General features: G+C 51.9%; 1 protein-coding gene across 1 annotated transcript in view; it reads left to right on the top strand.

Annotated features, from left to right (window-relative positions):
• The window catches only part of Sema4d (semaphorin 4D), a 76,139-nt gene that overhangs the window by 5,717 nt on the left and 47,034 nt on the right, over positions 1 to 23,388 (top strand).

Genomic DNA, 23,388 nt, shown 5'->3' with positions numbered 1-23,388 from the left:
GCTTTGATGGGGCTCTGATGAGACCTAAGGACTCAGACAGAAGGCCTTCCCTTGGTGGTGATTAGTAGGAAGGAAATACCTGCTGGTTAGCTGGGATCTAAGAGGTTTCCAGTTGCAGATTGTAGATCGAAACCTTCTTCTTCTTCTTCTTTTTTTTTTTTTTTTAAGATTTATTTATTATATATAAGTACACTGTAGCTGTCTTCAGACACACCAGAAGAGGGCATCAGATCTCATTACAGATGGCTGTGAGCCACCATGTGGTTTCTGGGATTTGAACTCAGGACCTCTGGAAGAGCAGTCGGAGCTCTTAACCACTGAGCCATCTCTCCAGCCCCGATCGAAGCCTTCTTAGTCTCAGGGGCCACATCAATTCTGCTCTCGGAAGAACCTGGGGTACCAAGAGCCCCATAAGCTAGGACCCTTTGTAGCCACTGCACCAATGGAGAGCCTGAATGTAATTCTTGGGGGTCTGTGGAGGGAGTGGGGTCTAACAGTGCCCTTGACCTTGGCCCGGTGACATTGCCCTGAGACTTCTATCCTCTAGAGAAATGGGAGAGTCAGTTCCTGTTGTTTTAAGCCTCTGGGCTTTAGTAATTGGTGAGAGCAGCCACAGGAAAACAGGAAGTCAGGATAACAGGGCTTCCACTGATACCCCAGCTGCCTCAGAGCTGTCATTCAGAGGCCTTGGCCCCAGGGTGGGGCACTGCTGGGTCACCGGGTGTGTGGCTCTGGTAGAACTTGCTGGCCTAGTTTCCGAAAGGATCTTGGTAGTGGATCCCGTTCCCGGTTCCTTCCCTCCGCAGTGGCGAATGCCTGCTGGAGATCTGATGCCGCCGCCGTGGTCATACTGCCTGTCCCTGAGCTCCGGTGAGCTGTTCCAGCCTCTGTGACTCTTCGGCTGTGTTCTCTGTTACCACTTCTGCCGGGTGGTCTGATCCTTTTGCCCATTGGCAGGGGCCGAGCGTTTCAGATCTTTAAAACACCGATTCCCAATTCTTAACTTTTTTTTTCCATTTATTTATTCCATGTGTGGAGGTGGGGAGTGGGGGTACACGCCTCAAGGCGCATCTGTGGAGATCAGAGGGCAGCCTGAGAGAGTCCGTTCCCTCCTACACATGGACTCATTCTCGAGATGGAGCCCCGTTCTGATGCCTTTCCCTGCTGAGCCTCTGGCTGCTTCCCAATTCTGGCTTTTGCTGGCTGCTTTTAATGGAGTCTCATTTGTCAGACCGGGAAACCTGTACATACGTGCTCAGGTCTTTTTCTTTGCTCTTAAGGTCTGTGGTGTCGGTGCTAAGATATAATGGCTGTGCGGGAGTTTTATTCTGTGAGTTTGAATTGCACAGCATGGATTAAGATGTTTAAGGGAAGGTTTCCAACAGTGAATTAGAACACATATGTGGGGGTGTGACCAAAAATTATTAAAAGAGCTTTTTTCCTTTATATATGTGTGTGTGTGTATATATATATATATATATATATATGTGTGTGTGTGTGTGTGTGTGTGTGTGTGTGTGTGTGTGTGTGTGTGTGTGTGTGTACATGTGCACTGTGGCTCAAGTGGAGGTCAAAGGACAACTTGCTGGGCTCAGTTCTCTGCTTCTACAGTGTGGGGTTGAGCTCAGGTTGTCAGGCTTGGTGGTAGACAATGTCTTTACAAAGCCATCTATGGCCCTAAAAGCCGTCTTAGAGGGAAGAAGGAGTCCAGTCTTGGGTCCTTGCAGTGTGCTGGCACGAGGCAACAACCGTTCATGTTTGGTTTTGATCCACGATTTGAATGTCAGCTCAGTGGTCTTGTATGTTCTTCATAAGAGGGCATTCCACTGCTCCCCAGGTGGCCTGGTGGCCTTTTCCCATCCTGAGTCACTTTGGTGACAGTTCTATGGAGTATGCTGACAGTGGTGAAGGAGTCCCCTCTCTGTCCTTTGCACGTGTTATCTTAGCACAGCACAGAGAGATTCCCTCTAATGGGTGTGGGATGCCACGTGCTCCCTCTGTAGAGGATACATAGTATCTGTACTGAAGGGGCTTTGCCAGGAAGACCAGGGAGAAAGGAGAGCACACGTGTTTACTCTCTTTGTTACCAGTGACTTCTAGAAGCCTTTAAAACTAGAACTGAGGGGTTGGGGATTTAGCTCAGTGGTAGAGCGCTTGCTAAGGCCCTGGGTTCGGTCCCCAGCTCTGAAAAAGAATGATGTAGCTCAGTCAGAGGAATGCTTGCTTACCTGGCATTCAGGTAGCCCTGGACTTGATCTCCAGCACAGCATAAATAGGCATGAGGGGACACACCTGTAATCTCAGGAGACTCGGTAGTTCCCAGTCGGTTTTAGTTACATGTTGGTTTGAGGCCAGGTGGGGCTCGATGCGATCCTGTTTCAAGAAACAAACAGGAACCGCAAAAAACCAACTGTGAAATGAGTGAAGTCAGAGTGTAAGGCAGTGGGCGCTAACTGGAAAACAGCCTGTGGTGGGCATGGCCATAGGTGACAGCATCTATGTTGGGGACTTGCCCTCCTCCTGGGTTTCCTTTAGGTGTCATTGGTCTGGCTCTGTCCAGGATGGCTGAGTGCTTAGATGAGGTGGAGCGTGTATACCAACCGTGGGGAGTTGTTCTGTGCCGTATCCATGTGTTAGGATGTGTGTGACCGTGTCCTAGGTTTGTGTGCCTGACCTGCAACTTCCAGGCCTGGGTCCTTCTGAGTATTGTCCCTACACTGCCTGCCGCTTGGGTGGCTGTGCCCCATGGCTTCTGAAAAACTCTGTGTGGCTGAGTTTGCCAGGCCCCACCCCTGCTGGGAGCATAATGAGTTCAGGCCTGCATTTCCCTGTATGTGACCCGGCCGCACCCGAGCTGTGGGTGGAGGTGTGGAGTGTTGCAGGTGCCTGACCCCACACAGGACTAACAATACCCCCCCCCCATCTCCTAGGTAGGTGTGGGATGAGGTTGGCCACAGTGTCACTGGGTGGGATCTATCTAACCATTCGCTGGTCCCAGGCAGGCGTGTCCTTCTCAGTCAGCAGCTGCTGGCCTAGCTGCTTTATGGTGGCAGTGATGTTGCTGGACCCTGGCTCTCCTATGCGGGGATGAGCAGCATCTTCCCGACACCCAGCATTCTGCAGAGACAGCAGCTGTGGCATTGCCTCAAGGTCAGTGAGAAAAGTTGATGACAGCCAGGTCTAAGGACCAGGTAGACAGAGGGGGTCAGGGCTTGGGGGCAGATGGCCAGAGCGTCTGGATGTTCCAAGAAGACTGAGTCCAGTGGGTGTCAGGGCATTCCTACTTACACTTTTCTTTCGGCTTCTCCACAGCCTGGAACATAGACTCCCTTCTCTTTCCAGGGCTTCTCAATTTGTGGGCTTTGCCCTTGGGCAGGAGTGGGGTCACGCTCCAACTGTTACCTGGCAGGTCTCCCCAGGAAGTGGTGGGGAGTTTCCCAGGGGGCCCAGAGGGCTGCAGGTGGGCCTTCTAGACTGTGAGTCTTGGTCTGGGGGGAAGCAGCTTCCTGGGGGTAGAGGAAATGACTTCTGCATCCGTGTCTTGGGTTTTTGTGGGGTTAAGCCTTCCCTGCTTGGTGGGGTCTATTGAAAGACTGTCTGCTCAAGCTTCCCCTGAACCGTAGGTGGGGAAGTTGGCCCTAGCCACACTCAGTTTCTTTAATGACTTTCTGATTCCCCTCTCAGCTCTGGGACACTTTGCTGTCTCTTGGTTTCCTCCTTCTTTCTGTGCTCCTGGGACATAAGGGACCAGCTCCACCTACACCTTGCAGAGTTTCTTGAATTGAGTCAGGGCAGGAAAGCCATCGAGGCTGGGCTAAGGTGCTGTAGCCCCTCCCTTGCTTGGCCTTCTTGACTGTCCAAGCCCCTCCTACTGCTCTACCTACTGGCCTTGACATGGGGGCAGGAGTAGTAGGGGGTTGGACAGCAAAGTTTTCTGGCTCTGAGAGCGTGTGCAGCCTGACCCCTGGCAAGAGAGGACGCTGGGTATCATGGCTGGGAGGGACACACAGCCTCCCTCACAGACTTGTTGGGTGTTGATTCCCACACACCATGCCGTGTGGGATGCTGGTGTGGTAAATATATAATGGCACCCAGAGAAGCCTTTAGAGGTGGCTGGGGGCGGGGCTGAGAGGGGCTATCAGTTCGGCCTTAGGCATCCCTGTGCCTCTGCTGTGAGTGGCCTCATGGCCGCTGTACAGAAGAAGGGACACACGACCCTTCCTCCAGCCGCCTGCTTGTCGTCCACTGCGACTGCTCCCTCCCCTTTTCATGACATTTAATAGATCCGAAGGAAAGTGATTGAGCTGGTGTTGGGAGAAGAAATGAGAGCGAGGCAATCGGTTGAGCAGCCAGGCACCAGGCAGCCCCAGTCCTAAAAGAAGCCAGTGTTTGTCCAGTGCTCTGCTGGGGCCGGGTAGGAGCTGGGGTTGGAGCCCTGAGGGAGGAGCTGCTAGGCAGGGGAATGGGTCCTCTGCCCTCTCTTTCCTGTTCTTGGGAACATTGACCTGTCACTTGGATATGACCTGACATACACCTAAGCCTAGGCCTGGCCTTTACCGTCATCCGTCATGCCCGAGGCCCGGCCCTGCAAAGCCATCGTCAATGTTGTCTGCTGTGCAGAAGTGCAGCTTGACCACTGGCCTGAAGGGGAACACTCCCTACTGAGTCCTGCGTGTGAGCGGAGGGAGAGGGGCCCGTCCACTGATAGGCTGATTGGGTTTAAGGTATTTCTTTCAGCATGGTGGCATGTGGGGCGGTTGAACAGGTAAGGGCTGAGGCTTACAGGTGCTGACTGGGTGCTGAGGAAGCAGTTTGCCTTGGGAGGTGGCCGTTGTTCTTAGAAGGCTGTGCTGTTGTGAGTGGCCAGGACAGCAGGTTGCTGGTCAGCTGAGACAACTTTTGGGAGCTTGCACACGGCGAGCAGATCTCCACACTACTTTTGTCACTGGGGGAAACACTACTAGAATAGAGAACTCAGAGTAACTGTGGGCTGGCTGACTCCTGCTGGCTCGGGTCTCAACTCAGGATCCACTCCAGGCCTCTGCCCAAGCTAGCTCACCTCCGGCATCCAAGTAGGACCGACTGCCTCCTGGCACACCCAGGCATTCATCTCATACCCCAAGACGTCTTTCCATGTCTCATCCCCTGCTTGCTTCCATGTGGCTAGCTCTGGTCCCCTGCTGGTGTCAGGTGTACTGCCCGACAGCAGCAGGGACCAGGGTGCGTGAGAAGGTTCTGCACGTGATACTGGGGAGCTGGCATGGGAGACTCCTTGTTTTCAGATCATTTTTCCAGACGGCTTGGTGGCTTTATAAGCAGAAGGCCAGACCAAGGGAGAGTTGACAAACAGGTGTGTGTATTTATGCATCCAAGTGGGTGCGTGTGCATGCCATGTTATGTATGTAGAGGCCAGAGTACAGCCTTGTGTCGGGGCTCACCTTTCACGGGAGACAGATTAGGCAGCCAGCTGTACTGCTATAAGGTACAGAGCTGAGATTTTAATCTGAAGATAGCCGGTGATGTTCTATTGTTTATCTTTTTATTACACGTGTGTGTGTGTGTGTGTGTGTGTGTGTGTGTTTGTGTGCATGTTTGCACGCGCGCAGGGAGTCTATACACATGGAAGCTAAAAGCTGGTTTTGCCTAGACTGGCTGGCCAGCGAATTCCTCAGATCCACTGTCTCCGTGCCCCGAGGTCTGGAGTTATATGTATATGTCACCTGCTTGGTGACATGGGTGCTGGGGACCCCAGCTTGAGTCTTCTTGCTTGTACAGCAAAGTCTCCTACCAAATGAGCATCTCCTGAGTCCCTGATGGTGTCGGTCGGAGCTGGATTTTAGGCATATACTGAGGAAGAGTGGAGAGAAATATCTGGAGAGACTTGTGCAGAGCAAGACACAGGGGGATGATAGAGGGAGGTTATCAGTCATTCGTCAAGGGTGGGGGACTTGTGTTCTCAGAAATTCTGAGTAGTTGATGGATTGACAGTCTAAGACCTCAAGTATTTGAGTCTGAGAACTAGGAGCTTTTTGCTCCCGACTGGGGTGGCCCGAGGTGTGTGGTCGAAGTGGTCAGGTTGTAAGCAAGCACATTACTCTAGGCTTTAGCTGCCAGTGCTGGCACTGGGCAGATAGTGCCTTAGCTCTTGGCAGCAGTGTATGGCAGCACCGACCTTGCAAGCTAGTGTTACAGTCCCTGTGCCTTGAGTGTTGGGACCTGTGGCTCCTACCAGCAGCCAATGTCAGAACGCTGAATGAAGCCTAGGCTGTCTCTAGGACTTGGTAGCTCTTGCAACTCTGTGACCAGGGCCTACATTCCTTCATCGTTCGTTGGCTCTGTGCAGCTCTCTCCAGGCTGGGTGTGGTAGCGCACACCTTTATCCCACCACACACTCAGGAGATAGAGGCAGGTGATTCTGAGTTTGAGGCCAGCCTGATCTACCGTAGAGGTCCTTGTCAGGCAGAACCAAGCAGTGAGACCCTGTCTCAAACCAACTTCAGTACTTTACCATCCTTCGTCTTCTTAGTCACTGGCCACTAACCCTAGAGAGAGAGAGAGAGAGAGAGAGAGTTTTATGCATACAAGTAGGTGTGTGTGCATGCCATGTCATGTATGTAGAGGCCTTGTGCCTTGTCTCACCTTTCACCTTGTTCGAGACAGGGTGTCTATTGTTTGTTTCTGTGTACCGGAGGCTAGCTTGTCAGTGATTTCTAGGCATTAACCTGTGTCTGCCTCCCATCTCACTGTAGGCGTTCTGGGATCACAGGCACACATTGCTGTGCCCTACTGTATTCGGGTTCTGAGGATACGCAAACCCTCATACTTTGCACACAGAGCCATCTCCCTACCCCTTCTGCTCCCATCTTGGCTCTGTGTGTGGCTGCTGCTGGTAGCATCACCACGGCCACAGCTGTTGCTGCTCCATCGTCTCCACTTGGTGTTACCCGCTCAGCCCCCTCAGCCTAGGATAAGAAACTGAAGTAGGCAAAGCCACTGGAGGGAGGCTTCCACTGGGGCTACAGTTATGAAGACATCAGAGGACAGCACAGGAAGGGGGTCTCCTGACTAACTTGAAAAGTGAGCCAGTCAGCCTGGTTACATGGCCTAGATGTGTGTGTGTGTGGCAAGGGTGTTTGTGCCAATGTTGACACAACCCTTCATACAAATGGAAGATTGTATTTGCCCCAGCAATAGGTGTGCCCTCTCTGGTCCAAGTGAGAACATCTGCTTGCTAACCGATGCATTGTTCAGGCCTGTGATACTTGGGAGTGCTGCGTTCCCAGGCTGGTCCAGGCTCTATCTGGAATGGTTATGGCTAGAACAGGCTATGTTTTCAGCCGAGGTTACAGCGGTCCTCTGCAGCTGCTGGAGGGTCTTCGGGGTGACTTGAAAGTATCCAGAGTGGCCTGCCTGACATGACGGGTAACCTAGCTGTTTCTTGGGCCTGTGGTTCCCTGTTCACCACCCGACAGCTGCCTACTCCTAGCAATTTTGATCAATTCCAGACCTCGTCGGAAGGATGCTTGCAGTACAGGCTGGGGGGGAGCCCAACACAGAACTCAGAACTCTAGTAGTATTTAACCGTACCTAAATAGTGGGTTCAGTGTATGTGGAATGGTGCTTAACTTTTCCTCTCCAGTTCACTGGGGAGCCAGATGGATCCCCTGACCTGGGATGAGAAACCAACACAACCACAGGTTTGTCCTTGGTGGGTGTGAATGGAGGTGACACAGCCTGATAGCTCCCAGGGCATGGTGGGTTCTGAGGGAGGACGCTGCGTGACCCGTTTTGGCTGAGCCACAGAGCAGCCTGGCCTCCAGTGTCCAGGCCTGCCAGTAGCTAGTGGCAGCATCTGTGTCTCTGATGAGGGTGACCAAAAGAGCCACACACCGATGTAAGATCATTATGTGTCGTGCTTTTGGACCAAACAGGATGAGTTCATGCGCGTGCGTGGCGCCGAAATATGGTGAGCTTGGTCGAGGGCCAGCTGGGTTTCGTTTGGCCACCGCTCGCACAGCGGATTCCTCGCTAGCCCTTTTTTTCTCTTTAGGTTTTGTTTTGCTCGGGGGAAGACACACATAATTTTGAAATTAGACACTCACACTTGCTTTTTACGGTAAACAGATTGATGCATTGTATTGCGGGGTCTGGGTTGGCTGCCCAACCCTTTGCTGTTTGCTGACCCAGCACCTTCCGAAACGGAGTTCTGCATACTCGGGCATTTGAGTGATACTTGCAGGTGTAGGGAAACATAGCCCCTTGTGCTAGTAAGGAAAAGCCTTTGAGGCTGGTTTGTTTGTTTGTTTGTTTGTTTGTTTTATGTTAAGTCACTAATCTCAGAAGAAATATTTTGCTCTGTGGACTTCTCTGGAGTGTTTCCTCAGTCCCACACTCCAATGGCTAGGGGTCGGGGAAGCTCTGAGGCTTCGGGTGATTGTTAAAACTGTGTCCTCTGGGTCAAGAAGGTGGCCCTTGGCTGTGCCTGGTGGGCAGCAGCCTGCGTCGTGTGGGTACTGGGCAGGGTGGTCTCCTCTCCTCAGGTCTAAACCCCCAGCCTCCAAGGCAGCCTTTCTCCTTGCATAGCTTGCCCCAGGTCCCTGAATCAGCCCATGTAGGAAAACAATCAGGCCCACATTGTAGAACAGCCCTGCTATTTACAGGGCAGAGAATGGGGACAGGCTTGTCCCACGACCTGCAGAGAATGCTCACCACAGAGCCTTGTCTCCCCGTTGAAGGGTGCCTTGTTGTAGCAAGAGTGGACTCGGCCCCCTACAGCACATCCCCCCTTCACCCCATCCCAGACTGTACCCCGACTCTATGGTCAAGACAGACATCTCAGCCGGGCAGAGGCCCCACTTGAAGGTAGAGCGACTGGACCTGAGGGCCGGGGTGCAAGCAAGGAACCAGGAGCACAGTGGCCAGAGCAGGGCTGGGAGCCCAGCTGCGGAAAGGTTTGCAGGGCTGGTAATGGGGCCAGGTGTTCTTTCTCTCCTTTTCGGGTGGCTCAGGGCTAAGTGGGATGTTCTGACAGTGTGCTTTCCAGGAGTGCAGATGGCTGGACCCCAGGAATGGAGGAAAAGGCTCTGAGGTGGGGGGGGGGTAGGGTTGGTCTAAGCATGTGGCTGTCCTGTACCTTGAAGGCAGTGGGCATGGTTCAGCTACAGAGCTGATGGGTCCATGCTACCTGGCCTGGGTAGCTGGTTGGCATCCAAGCGCCGAGGCTGGCCCGGGTCACCTTCTCTTTGTTGTTTGAAGTCATTTATCTCAGGTTTCTGTCTCAGAGACAACTCTGCGGGGCGGGAGTGGTGGCCTAGAGCGGCTGGCTTGCTGCCTGTGGGTGTGGCCCTGGCAGGGACTTGCCTGGCCCCATAACCCAGAGAAGGAAGAAGGCCCTGGCTTTTGCTTCTGAAGAACACAGATATGGCTGCTGTGTAGGACAGCACAGCTGGGGTGGCCTCATGTCACTGGGGTCGGTAAAGCAGGGGGCTCTGATGGTCCGTGTGTGTGTGTGTGTGTGTGTGTGTGTGTGTGTGTGTGTGTGTGTGTGTGTGTGTGTGTGTAACTCAAAGGCCTGACAGACATGGGGACAGAGAAGGGCCTTAAATGACAAGTCAGGACCAAATTGGTTCCTGTCTGCCCTGGAGCTCCCAGAACAGCAACTCTGGAAGCAGAGCTCAGAGACTCCCCAAGAGTGGGGGTTTCCGGGGAGAGTGGGGTGGGGACATTTCCAAAGTCAGAGGCTTTTGGTCCGACTGCTTTCCTGCGACTTCTCGTGTTCTTCAGGGTCCTGAGGCTCTCACTCAGTCCACAGTTACTCACGTTCTTAGCCAGACCTGCCCTTTTTCTCTACTGGACTCCAGTGGGGTTCCTGTCCTCCAGTGACCCTGTTGAACACAGCCGGCTCAGGCAGCTGATTCGGGCAGGGGTGCTATGGATGTCCCCTTATTAAAATACCAAACCAACGCTTCCAACCAGGAACAGGCTTCACCTGAAACAGCAGCAAACACGCTGTACCCATCCTGGGTATCTTCCTGAAGGCTGGCAGCTGCCCTCGAAACAGGACCTCAAGCCCGTGTCCTTCTGTTCTCCCACACTGGGCCACAGGGAGTCCGTGGATGTATGGATAGACATTGGGAGCCATGATCCGTAGCCTCGTTAACCCTGAATGCCAAAGAAATCAGAAGATAGGATTAATTTACAGTTAATCCTAATTGGTTAACCTAGAAAGAAGCCCTGGCCGGCTTTATAATGTCTAGAAACCAAGAGACAAAACTCAGGAGCTCTGCAGACTGAGCCGCGAGAGAGCTTTCCCACAGTAGGGTCAGGGGCAGCTCACATGGCTCCGTTCCACCGAGCAAACCAGCCGGTGGGGCTGATTGTAAGTTAGGTGCTAACAGACAGCTTTATTTACTTACTTGTCTTTCTAATGAGTTTATAAAGTAGCATGTTCCCTTATGGCATTGCATTCTTAAGTTTGGTTGATTCTTGTCATTCATACCTTAGTCTTTCTGCCTCCTGATGTACCCCAGCCCCCCAATATCCCTCCTTCTGCTTCCAAGTCACATGTTCGTTCCCCTCCCTTCTCCCTTAAGGTCTTTTTCCCCTCATCTCCTGGGTCCTCCTTCCTTCCTGGCCTCTCTCCATACTCTCTCCCAGCTAATAAATGTATTTAACAATCAGAAGCTAGGCTCTGCATGTGTGAGAAATACAGAGAGGTCTTTTTAAAGTTTGGCCCAGGAAAACAGAGTTAGCCTTCTGCCTCAATGATTCCCATTTATGAAAGAAAAGAATGTCAGTTTTATGGGATAGCAAATGGGAAATTCCTACCTGTTCTGGGCCCTGCAGACTTCTTTCCTGGGCTCCATTCCTTCGATGGATGTTGGACGCAGGTTTTTTTCAGCTTAAAGCCGGCTCCTGCTGGACTGTCAAACATTCTAATTTTTGCAAACAAAGAGGGGTAGGGGGTAAGTGTCTCTTCTGTTACCCGGGACTCCAACCCCTTCTCTCAGTTTTGGATTTTTAGTGACAGATGTGCTATTCTGGGGGATCTGCAGGGCACTGAATAATGCCCCTCAAGACATCCACATCAGAGCCTGTGACTGTTAGGTGACATGGTGAGGGGCCTAGCAGAAGCTATCATGATCTGGTATCTGGCCTTGAGGTGGAGAGACTGTCCCTGATAATTCAGGTGACCGGGAATATAATCAGGGTTAATGCAGAGGGTGGGCGGGGGAGGGGGAGGTATGGGAGAGCCCTCCCCCCACTTTTCAGGCCCTGTTCCCTGGGGCCTGTGAAGTAAACTGATAAGAGACCAGTCTTTGGAGAGGAGACAAGCTGGCTGACTTTAATATCTCCATGTGTATTTGGCACCCTGACAGAAGAGAAGTCAGGCCATTTAAATAAGTGGTGGTAAATCACGGAGAAAGACGAGACAAAAGAGGGCGGGGGTGGGGGTGTGACTTGTGTAACAGTGACCTAGAAATGTGGGAGGGGAGGGTTAGTCCCCAGCAGCCTCATCTCCTGTTCTTCCTGGTGTGGGATAAACAGTACCTGTACCAATGAAAATTGATGTCAGAGCCAGGCTTAGCAGTCCCAGCATGCCGGACACAACCTCCTATCCTTAGTAAGCCAGTTTAAAAAGTAGACAATGGTGAAAAGCAGAAAAGGGAGATGTATTCAGTGTGATCACTGCGGGGGCTGGGGGGGATGGACAACAAAAGGAGCAGCGGCTCACCCCCACCACGTACACACCTGGGGTCATCTTCAGGGCCCTGAGGGTCCACACAGCTAAGCAGTCCAGGTCACACATGGTGGTGGTCCCAGCTCTAGTCTCTTCAGCAAGGTCTTCTGACGAGTTATGGAACTGTATGAGATTTCTTCCTGGGAAAGATTTCCTCTGGCTTGTCCTTCTCTCAACCTGAGCCAGTTTCCTGGGGTCCATTGTTTCAGTAGCCTGGTCACCAAAGGCACAGATGTCCTTACGATATATATTCATTCCCACCGGGACTAGGCAAAGTCCTCACTGGCCCTCAGATCTCAGGGGTCCTGGTGACAGAGGCCTACTTGGGCCTGGGACACTGGGATCCCACTGGATACCACTCCGTGGTGAGGGAAACCTACAGAGCTGGGAGATGCCCGGTGGTACATCCAGGAGCCTGGGCAGCCCTGCGCTTTCAGCCTGCCCTCTGCAGCTCTCTGTAATGTATCCATGTTGTTTCAAACCGGTGGGGTTGGGTCAGTTTCAGCAGCGTCCCAGGGAGACATCAGTGTTCCCTAAGATGATACAGTCCTCAGGGAGAGAGTATCTTTGCCATTGAGAGACAGGCAAGGGCTGTGATGGCCCTGCTGAGCAGGGATGCAAGAACTCTGCCCCTGCCAGTGTGGTGTCCATAGGGCTTAAGCATGCTCACCTGTTGCCATTGGGCCAGCAGGAGCTTCCAGTAGTGCTGGGCACCACAGCTCCTGCGGGCCTTAGATGGAGACAGCACAGAGGGGCTGGGCAGATGCAGGCCTGTCTAGGGTAGGTGAGATTTAAGGGACAAGAAAGGCGACTTAGAGGTCCTTTACTCCTGGGAAGGAGCGGCTAGGTAAGGGAGTGTGGTGGACATTGCCAGGCCATGGTATTCCCAAAGGGAAATTCCTGTGAGGGATGGGCACAAACAGATGTGGCTATGCTGGAAGGTATCAGAATTTTAGCTGTCCAAGGAGCTAAAGCAGGAGAATCATTTGAGCCCAGTAGTTCAGGGTTGTTTTGGGCAACAGAGCAAGACTCTTCCTACCCTCTCCTCCAGCCCCTCCCCCAACCCCTTCCCACCCCATCTCAAACAAGGCAAGACAAAACGAACCAAACGGTAAGCCATATTGGTCAGTCACAAAATAGGCTCGTCTTTGTTCCTCACTACCTCGGCCCCAGGGACCTGTCTGGGATGTGTTCTCTTTGTTTGAGTCTACTATGAGCTTAGAGCTATGCAGGCAGCCACAGGCCCTGGGCCTGCAGAATGGAGAGGTCAGCACGAACAGAGCTTAAAACTAAACATCATCCCAGTGCTTCTGTTGGGTGCGTCCAGGAAGTGGCACCAGCCGGCAAGGAGAGCTTATGTGACGCTTACTCGCCTGGCTGTCCTTCTGCGTTCTCTGGGTGGCAACGGTTTCAGGTACAGGGTACTTAAGGTGCCATAGATTCGGGGGACAGGCAGGAATGTGATTCCCTGGTCCTCTTCTCAGAGTGTCATTGCCGTACATGCTCACACGCTGGGCTGGCAAACATGAGTCTTGTAGACTAGTCTCAAGGCCAAGGTGATTCTGTTGCTTCAACTTCTGTGGCCTCCTGGCTTCTCTCGGCTACCTCTGGGTCAGTTCTCTGTCTACCACTGGCTCTGGAAACCTCTCTCTAGTGCTTAAAAGAAGGCTTCTGTCTTAGTTACTGTTCTGATGCTGCGAAGAGAGGGTTAGAGCCCATGATTGTCAGGGTGGCAAGCGCAGCAGCACTGGACGACAGCTTACATCTTATCCAAACATTGGAGTCAGAGAGAGCAAGACTGGGGCCTAGAGTGGATTTTTTTTTTTTTTCTTTTTTTCGGAGCTGGGGATCGAATGGAGTAGAATTTTGAAACCTCAAAGCCCACCCCAGCGACACACCCGCCTCCAACAAGGCCATACTTCATAATCATTCCCAAAAAGAGTTTCACCAGCCAGGGGCCAGACCAAACACTCAAATACCCAAGCCTGTGGGAGCCATTCTCATTCAAACCACCACACCTGGGCTGCGCCTGGGGCTTAGATGTTTGCAGGAGTTTGAGCATCGTTGCCCGTGTGATAATGTGAGGTTTCAGGTCCACTTGTGTTCTGTCGTCCTGGCCAGTGAGTCCTTTCTTTCGTGAATGGTCTTAGGTAGTGTGTGATCCCTTCTTTTTCTTTCTGTGAGGTAGGGACTCCTTGTAGTGTAGGCCGCCCGTCACTCTTGCTCCTCCTGTGTCCACCTCGAGTGCTAAGATCACAGGTGAACAGCACCGTGTCTGGTATATACAGTGCAAGCTGGGGTTGAACTCAGGACTAAGTGCATGCTAAGCAAGCACCCCACCCACAGAGCTGCCTCTCTAAGACCCCATTTTTCTTTCGGCTGACATGGGGTCTTACTGTGTTGCCTAGACTGGCCCTAGAGCTCACAGTCTCAGGCGATCCTTCCACTTCAGCCCGAGTAGCCATGGACTGAAGGTCCATGCTAAGTGGAGATCCGCCAACTTGAACATTTCTGAAGGAGAGAGAGGGGCTGTACTGGCTGGTTTTGTGTGTCAACTTGACACAAGCTGGAGTTATCAAAGAGAAAGGAGCTTCCCTTGAGGAAATGCCTCCATGAGATTCAGCTGTAAGGCATTTTCTCAATTAGTGATCAAGGGAGGAGGACCCAGCCCATTGTGGGTGGTGGTCCTGGGTTCTATAAGAGAGCAAGCTGAGCAAGCCAGGGAAAGCAAGCCAGTAAGTAACACCCCTCCATGGCCTCTGCATCAGCTCCTGCCTCCTGCCCTGTGTGAATTCCTGTCCCGACTTCCTCTGGTGGTGAACAGCAATGTGGAAGTGTAAGCTGAATAAACCCTCTCCTCCCCAACTTGCTTCTTAGTCATGATGTTTGTGCAGGAACAGAAACCCTGACTAAGACGGAGACTGACCTAAGTCAGAGCAGAGGTCACAGGTGAAGGCAGGTGACCAGGCAGGGCTTGGCAGTGGCTGTCAGTGCTGGAGAGATGCTCACGGGCCTTTGCCGCCTTGAGAGGTCACTCCCTGGGTTTGGGATGTAGATCTCCTGGGCCTCTGTCAGCACAAGAGGGCATCTCTGCTCCCCAGTTGCACACGGGTCATACTGAGCCACTCTGCCTGGCTCTAGCTGCCACAGGCTGGCTGTGTATCTCTCTGACCTTTTCTCTGCTTCTTTCACTTTTCCTTTCTAGAGATAGATTTCTGGGTGAGCAGATGCCGCTGGGAGATTTAATACCCTTGAGCCTGGATTCCCTTGAGCTCCAAAGACAGCCTCTTCCTGTCTTAAATTGGTTCAGGGTGGGGGTGGGGGTGTGCCCTAGTGTCCTCCTAAGGAGAGTTGACCTTTTTGTTTTTTTAAAGATCTCTCTCTCTCTCTCTCTCTCTCTCTCTCTCTCTCTCTCTCTCTCTCTCTCTCTCTCTCTCTCTCTCTGCGTGTGTGCGTGCGTGCGCGTAGGAACTGAGTCCCCTGCAGGATCAGTGGGCACTTTTAGCCACTGAGCTCTCTTTTCCAGTTGGAGAGTTGGTTTTTAAATTGCTTCCCCTTCAGGCATGTCTAGACTGTTGACATTTTTACCTAGTGTTGTCACATATAGAACTTACACCGAAGAACCACATGGCCTAGTAAACTCTAAGTGAGCCTATAGGCTTTTTTTTTTTTTTTTTTTTAAGATTTATTTATTATAGATAAGTACACTGTTGCTGTCTTCAGACACACCAGAAGAGGGCATCAGATCTCCTTACAGATGATTGTGAGCCACCATATGGTTGCTGGGATTTGAACTCAGGACCTCCGGGAGAGTAGTCAGTTCTCTTAACTGCTGAGCCATCTCTCCAGCTCTTTTTGTTTGTTTTGAGACAGGGTCTCAACTGTGGAGCCTTAGCTGGCCTAGAACTCACTTTGTAAACCAGACTGGCCTCAAACTCAGAGATCTGCCTGTCTCTGCCTCCCAAGTAGGGAACTTAATGGATTTTTATTGGGCCACATTTATTGCTCTCCTGGGCCACCTGGGGATCAGCAGGTGAATTAAGCTGCCAGTAGTAGTCCATTTCAGTAACTTTACTGCAACCCCGCGGTGGCCTGCACTACCGGGTAATGGAAGCTAAGCTAGGCCCAGGTTGCAGCTGGTACACTTGGTCTAACTGTGACTCTGTGTAATGGGAGATAATGAGTTTTGAAGCACAGGCGTGAGGATGATGGAGGCACAGGTCAGAGCTGAACAGCACAAAAGATAACAGGCAGGGGCCCAAGGTGCTAAACTGCCTGTGGGGTGGACCTCAGTGTGCACCGGGCTCTGGAGTTTTGAGGGCACGGCTCTCTACAAGATGAGGCCGAATCTCTACAGGTGTCAGGAATGTCTTTTGGGGATACTGAGGCAAGGTGCATCAGAAGAGAGGATGCCAAGGTGGGAAGCGGCTGTGGCTGGAAACTGCGCCCTTGGAACTAAGGTCAGTATTGACAGGAGACCCCAGCCACATATGTAAAAGACCCAGAAGAGTGCTAAGAGGATGCTTAAAGTGCCTTTAAAAGCCCACCTTCCAGAACTAAACACTGGTCATTCCGCTTGTGTGCAAGTAACCACACCCAGATCAGCCTAGGGGCTGCCTGTGTGAGACCCGCATGTACCTCGAAAGCAGGAGCTGCTACCTACCTCTCCAGGTGTGGGTCCGTGTGGAGCTGCCTGGCCCAGCCTCCAGGCTTCACCCTCAGGACTGTGATTATATCGAGTAGCCCTGCATTTAAGTGCTCTCCTATTGTTTTGCGTTTAGTGCTGTATTGTGTTTGTCTGTACTTGCCAAGAGCGGCTGGCATGCCTTGGCTTAATGCTTGCGTTGCACACCCTGCCCCTGTTATTTGCTTAGCCTTTCCTGATGGGTGAGCGTATGCTAAGAGATTAGTTTTACTTTGAAGCCACCTTAGAGATAAATATCTCCAAGCTGGCATCTCCTTGAACTTGAGGGATTGCAAGGCATAGCTCTCAGGCCCCAGCTCCCCGCTCTCCTCTGGAGTCCTCTGCACAGGAGACTGTACAGCTGGGTCCAGAGGCTACACAGGCTCCTTGTATGTTAGTGGAGGTTAAGATGAGGTTGAGTATAGCTAATGGATGGGCTGGGTAGGGCTGGGTAGGGCTTGCGGGTTGGGGCAATGTTGCTACAAAACTTCCTCTCCTTATGAAATTTTGTGATGCGCTCACTCCCTGTGCTGAAACCCCCTTCCCATGACTGACCTGTTTCCTGAACCTGTGTCTTGTCACTCCCTTGCCCCTCCCTGAAGGCTGTCCAACTCATGGCTTTTGTGGCTCTCCCACCTTTTTATTTGTGGAGACCACTTCTAGTTGTTGGCCTTGAGACAGGGAAGCCCACCACGATCAGGCTACTCCGGAGAATTCAGCATCTGTATGGAGCCCGCACACTCCCACTTTGGCTTCATCTTCTTGGGTTGCTGGTGTGAACGCAGCGTACGCTGAGCCAGTAGTGGAAGGCGTAAGGACAAGTAGTGTGCATTCTTAGCCCAGATCCAGCGGCTTCTTCCTGTGCCTTTGTGTGAGTTCATGTTCCCATGCGTGTCCAGATATGGTGTGCAAGTACGGGAGCCCTCGAGGCCCATGCGAGGGTCTACTGTTAAACCACCACCTGTGGGCTTTCACATGGGCTCTGTGGGTTGAACGTAAGTCCTCGGGTTTGGAAGGCAAGCACTTAACCCACCGAGCTACCTCCCCAAGCCCTGACTTTCTGTGCCTTCAAACACATGGATGCCTAACAGTCAGTTCCAAGAGTGGAGCCTCTTCCTCTTGCACAGCTGTCCCTGGTCTGCATCATTTGGGGCCTTATGTCTGCTACTTGCCCTCCTCTGCCTGTGGATATGGGGAGAAGATGGAATGGGCCTGGCAGATACATGTGAGGTATCTTCTTTCACTAGGATACCTCATCACAGTCATTGGCGTGGAAGGACCTGGAGTGTCCCAGGCCTCTGGAGTGGGCACTGAGCTCACTTGAGGACAAATCATTGCCTTGGGGCAGGAATGGATGAGGCTGCAGGACCACCTGTCCCTTTGTATTTGCAACCTGCATTATCTTGGTGAAAGAATGTTCTAGAATCTTGGCTTTTCCGGGTGATGGGGATTCTAAGGTTTGATGCTCTAGGCTTGGCATGAGGCAGTCCTAAATATCCACCCAGCATTCTTTCCCTGTACTAGGGGTGAGCCCATCTCCTTCCAGTGACCCCAAGAGATGCAGCAGTGGCTGTAGCCCCTCTGCAGGTACTTTCCTGTCTGGTGACAGTGACTCACCAGCTCTCCCATGTTTCCTGTGGCTGACCCACCATGTTTCACAATCTGAATCATGTAGGAATTGACACAGCACAGAACAAGAGACCTCTCACCCACTCTGGCATGCCTGACTGCTAGCAGGACAGTCCCTTTGGGAGGTTCATGGGACTCAACAGGTACTCAGGGCCAGGGTTTTAAGTCAACCCAGAGCTGTAGGCCCTAGTGCCCTACCCATGGAGATCTAGGCTGCCGGGCGCAGAGTGGCTCTCATTAGCTGGTCCGTAAGGCCCCAGTTGCTTCTTCCCCTGCTTGCAGTATGCAGGAACAGTCTGATTTCTGGACTTCCCTTGGTCTAATGATAGTGAATCCTCCCAGGTACCATTTCCTGCTGAAAGATCAGCTCTTGGGTCCTGCCCGCTGCCTCAGGGACACGGTGAATGCAGTTCTGATGGGAGCCATCTTTATGGATGGTTTCCTGCCTCCTCAAGTGACTTCGGGTGTGTGTAACAGATGCGAGGCCACTCCAGATTATGGACTCATTTAAAGTTGTTTCCGGATGCCTGTGTCATGCTAGAGCAGCGGTTCTCAACCTGTGGGTCTCCCCCTTTGGGGGTCAGACATACTGTATATCAGATAGTTATAGTTACGAAGTAGCGATGAAACAACATGAGGGACTGTGTGAAAGGGTCACAGCATTAGGAAGGTTGAGAGCCATGGCCCTAGAGGAGGAAGTCAAGAAGAAAAAGCACCCGTGAGTGACTTGAGACACTGGGTAAAGTCAGTTTGGAGATATGCACTGGCTGGTTTTATGGCTCAACTTGACTCAGGCTGGAGTTATCACTGAGAAAGGAAATGCCTTGCTCCCTTGAGGAAATGCCTCCATGAGACCCAGCTGTAAGGCATTTTCTCAATTAGTGATCAAGGGGGAGTGCCCAGCCCATTGTGGGTGGTGCCATCCCTGGGCTGGTGGTCCTGGGTTCTATAAGAGAGCAAGCTGAGCAAGCCAGGGGAAGCAAGCCAGTAAGCAACATCCCTCCATGGCCTCTGCATCAGCTCCTGCTTCCTGCCCTGTGTGAGTTCCAGTCCTGACTTCCTTTGGTGATGAACAGCAATGTGGAAGTGTAAGCTGAATAAACCCTTTCCTCCCCAACTTGCTTCTTGGTCCTGATGTTTGTGCAGGGATTGAAACCTTGACTAAGGAAAGAGAGTTTATAATTTACGGATTACAGCAAGCCAGGCTCTAGAGTGTTCTTCTGTGTGTATGTCCTCCTGTGCACAGGCGTGTACAAGCTGTATGCCAGGGTACTCGTGTCTGAGGACTTGACAGCAGGCACCCATACTTGCTGAGTCATCATGATAACCTGTTACATCTTGCCTGAGGGCCATTTTGGTATTTGGAGACCAGAAGTTTGTAGAGATTCTGGCTGGGGAAAAAAAAATCTGCGGCAACAGTTGCACCATAACTGTCTTGTTGCAAACGAAACCCCAGCACCCTCACAGTGCCCGCCTCTTCCTCTCACAGCCATGTGTGAGGTAGTGGGTTCATCTCATGGCTCACCCTTCAGTGTTCAGTCTACCCATCCATGGTGACTACATGCTGAGCGTCAATGAAAAACATTGGCGACTTGGGGTCCACTGTGGTTAAGAAGCAGAGACACTGAGTTGGATGTTAGAGAACAGGTCTATAATCCCAGCAGCCAGGAAGCAGTGGCAGGTGGATCTCTGGAGTTCTAGGCCAGCCAGGGCTCCACAGAGAAACCCTGTCTTGAAAAAAAAAAAACAACCCACAAATTAAAAACAAAAGAAGCCGAGACAATGTTTCACCCTAAGGCTGAGGCAGGGACAGCTTATGTTTAGGAGTTAGAGGCCAGGCCTGATGACACAGTAAAGCCTAGCTTTAAAAAAAAGAAAGGAGGTTGGGGATTTAGCTCAGCGGTAGAGCGCTTGCCTAGGAAGCGCAGGGCTCTGGGTTCGGTCCCCAGCTCTGAAAAAAAGAAAAAAAGAAAAAAAAAAAAAAGAAAAGTTGAAAAGAAAAGCTAACAGAAAAGCTAACAGAACTTTAAGATTCATTGAAGTTGCTGAAGTATGGTTTGGGGGTTTCTGGAGGAAGGCAGGGATCTGTTAATAGTCAGGGTGACCCACGCAGTATGACAACCGATAGTTGGCAATTGGCAGTTAGACAGACTGGAAACCCTGATGAGGCAAACTAGGGGAGCTTGGACTTGCTAGGCCGTATGGAGAGCAGCCAGCCTCTCCTAGGGATTGTACCACATCCTCAGAAAGGAGTGAGGAGATAACCGCTCACTGACCCTGGGCTCTGTCTGGTGAATCTTGATTATGACCCTCGTCGAGCTGGCCCGGCCTTGTAATTTTGCTGCGCGTTTCTGAGGAATTGCTAGAGATGAAAGGAATCTGCTAGGGTAGCATTTTGCGGTTTGGGGACTTAGAAAACAAATCCCAGTTGGCCATGGCCCTGCCCTCTCTGGCTGTGTGTGCTCATCCATCACCTATGCATGAACTGGGTTTGAGAGCAGCAGGGCAGAAGGACCCCAGGCCACAGGCAGAGCTGCTGCCTTGCTCTTCTGCTCCCTTCCCTGTGGAGGCCAGGCAGGGATGCTGGGCTTCTGTTCCATTCTGCTATTCCATGTCTTACTGTACAGTGTCCAGCCCATGCTTGCCACTGAGCGTGATAGATGTTCTGGACTTTAATATATGCCGTGCAGGCCAATGGTCGCTGCGGGATTTAGTGGTTCAAAATCCTTGTTGCATGTAGGGAAGAGCTGCTGAGCCAGGGTCTTATACATGAGGCCTTGGCTAGCCTTGAATTTGCTATGTAGCCGAGGATAACCTTGAACTCTGCCCTGCTTGCCTTAGCCTCAACAGCTAGGATTATGAGCATGAAGCTACCACCAGAAAACCAGTTTTAAACAGTGTGGGTGTCGCATCTTAGACTTCTCACATGCTCGTCAGCCATTCCAGCCCCTGAGCCACACACAGCCTGAGCCCCAGCCGGACCGTTAAAATGCTCTAGGCTCGCTTAAAGTAAATGCAGCTATGCTTGGCTCTCCTTGTGCGCGGCTAAGCCATCTCAGGGAGGCCTTTGTGGCAGGCTACATTTCACCAGCAGCAAGGTTGCCAGCTTAACACTCACCAGCTAGCTCTTCACTGGGCACAACGCTCAGGATTAAGCTCGTCACACAGATCAACCTCAGAATCTCAAACCTCGGGGTGAAGCAGTGCTACTTCTCAGCTCCCGTTTTCGGAAGGAAGAAAATGGCCCAGAGAGGCCCAGCAACTTCCTTAAGACCACCGGGCTCGGAGGCGCCAGACGTCGAGCCGGTAGTGTTTGACCATTGGGCCCTTTGATCCAGTTACTGCTGGGCATGCGGGGCCACCCGAGCTGCTGTCCTAGAGGTGAGAGGAAAGGAGGTTTCTGGCTTCTGAGAATGGAAAGCTCTCCTATGATGAATGTGTTCCTTCCTTCTGCAAGCCACAGCAGGCGCTTGGTTAAGGAGGAGGCTAAGGTGCCATCCTAAACCCACGCAGGGGGATTCCATGGGTAGGGTGGCCGGGGTGAGAGACTAATTATAACTTGTGTGGTTTTGTGTTGAGGAAGCAGAAGAAAACGGTCTGAGCGAGTGGTGACTACAAGCTGTAGACTCAGGGTCTGGGTGGCTGCTGCAGCCAGAAGCCCGGTTGTGACTTGAATTTGGAGCTGACTGGGGTCAGTATCCAGGGCACTGGAGCCTTGGAGCCTTGGTGGGCAGGAAGTGGGTACAGACAGTGAGTCCAAGTGTCAGAGCCATTCGGTATCACAGGGACGCAGAAACCCGGACCACACTGTCAGCCCTGGCTGTTCCTTCATTCATGAAGTGACCAGCATGCAGAATGCCTCTCCGAAGGGAGTCTTTCCATTTCATAATTCTGAGCCTTCGCGTTGCTGTCCAAACCTTTCCCTGCCATGTCAGTCCCTTCCTTTATCCCCCTAAACTGTTTTCTGTCCTAACCCCAGGAGAGACCCTTTGAGTGAGTCACCTTGTGTCATTTGCAGACTCCCATTGGAGATGGCATGTGATTCAGCATGCAGAGGGAGACAGACGTGGGGCTGGGCTCAGTCTGGCCTGCTCCCGAAGCTTCTCCCTCCAACGCTCAGCCTCCAGCTGCCCACGGCAATGGTTATCCCTCTGCCGCTGGCGGCATGGGGTCACTGGGTTCATGGAACCTGTTTGGAGGGGTCTGTCCCAGATGCTGAAGGATGCATGCAGACGCCTGGCCCTACCCCACGGCGGGTTCTTGTTTCTGTTTAGCTTTAAAACTACCACGAGGGATAAGGAAGGGGCTGAGGCTCAGAGGCGGGCTGCTGACTCAGTGTGAGCCAGCCTTGCCTTCTGTCTCAGATCTACCTAAAATCAACCGAGTCACACGGGGCGAGCCATTGCTTCTTGTGGATATGGCGTCTGTGGGTTTTCCTTGGTTTCCTTGGGAGGGGGAAAAGGGACACAGATCTGAAATTAGGACTGACAAACTGACTCAGCCAGTGAAAGGGGCTCGCTGCCCACCTCAGGGACCTGAATTGGATCCCGGGGTCCCACACGGTGGGAGAGAACCAACTCCTACAAGTTATCCATCCTTGGGCTTCCATGCATGCTGTAATGTGAGTGTGCCTGCACGTACACATAAATAAAGTAATAAATAAAGTCTTACTTGAGCTTTTAAAAATCTGAAAAGAGTAACACGGCTAGGTTATACTTGGTTTTGGTTCTTAGGTAGTCCAGGTTGGCCTCGAATTCACTACTCTGCAGCCACAGATGATCTTGAGTTCCTGATGGAGTGCCGGGATTACAGGATCACACCACTGTGTGTTTTATGCAGTGCTGGGGGTAGATCCCAGGGCCTTTCACATGCCGGGCAAGCTTTCTTAACCGAGCCTGGTGACCTTTTTTCTTTTTTCTTTTTTCTTTTCTTTTTTTTTTTTTTCGGAGCTGGGGATCGAACCCAGGGCCTTGCGCTTGCTAGGTGACCCTTTTTCTAATGCATGGGCTCTGCTCTTTGCGATGGGTCAGTTTGCACAGACATGCCCTAAGTTATTCAAAAGTGGCTGGTGTGGCTGGGTATGGTGACACACACCTGAAATCTGAGCACTGGGGAGGCTGAGGCAGGAGAATATTGAGTTTGAAGCTAGTATGGGCTATATAGCAACAGCCTGACTAAAATTAGTTGTTTTTTAAATTTTATTTTATTTTAACGGGAATTGGTGTTTTGCCTGTATACATGTCGATGTGAGGTTGTCAGATCTCCCAGAACTTGAACTATAGACACTTGCGAGCCACCATGTGAGCGCTGGGAATTGAACTCGTGTCCTCTGGAA

This window comes from Rattus rattus, chromosome 14, assembly GCF_011064425.1.
Source record: "Rattus rattus isolate New Zealand chromosome 14, Rrattus_CSIRO_v1, whole genome shotgun sequence".
Taxonomy (NCBI): Eukaryota; Metazoa; Chordata; class Mammalia; order Rodentia; family Muridae; genus Rattus; species Rattus rattus.
Note: the sequence above shows the minus strand (reverse complement) of the source record. Positions and strands in the feature narration are given on the sequence as shown.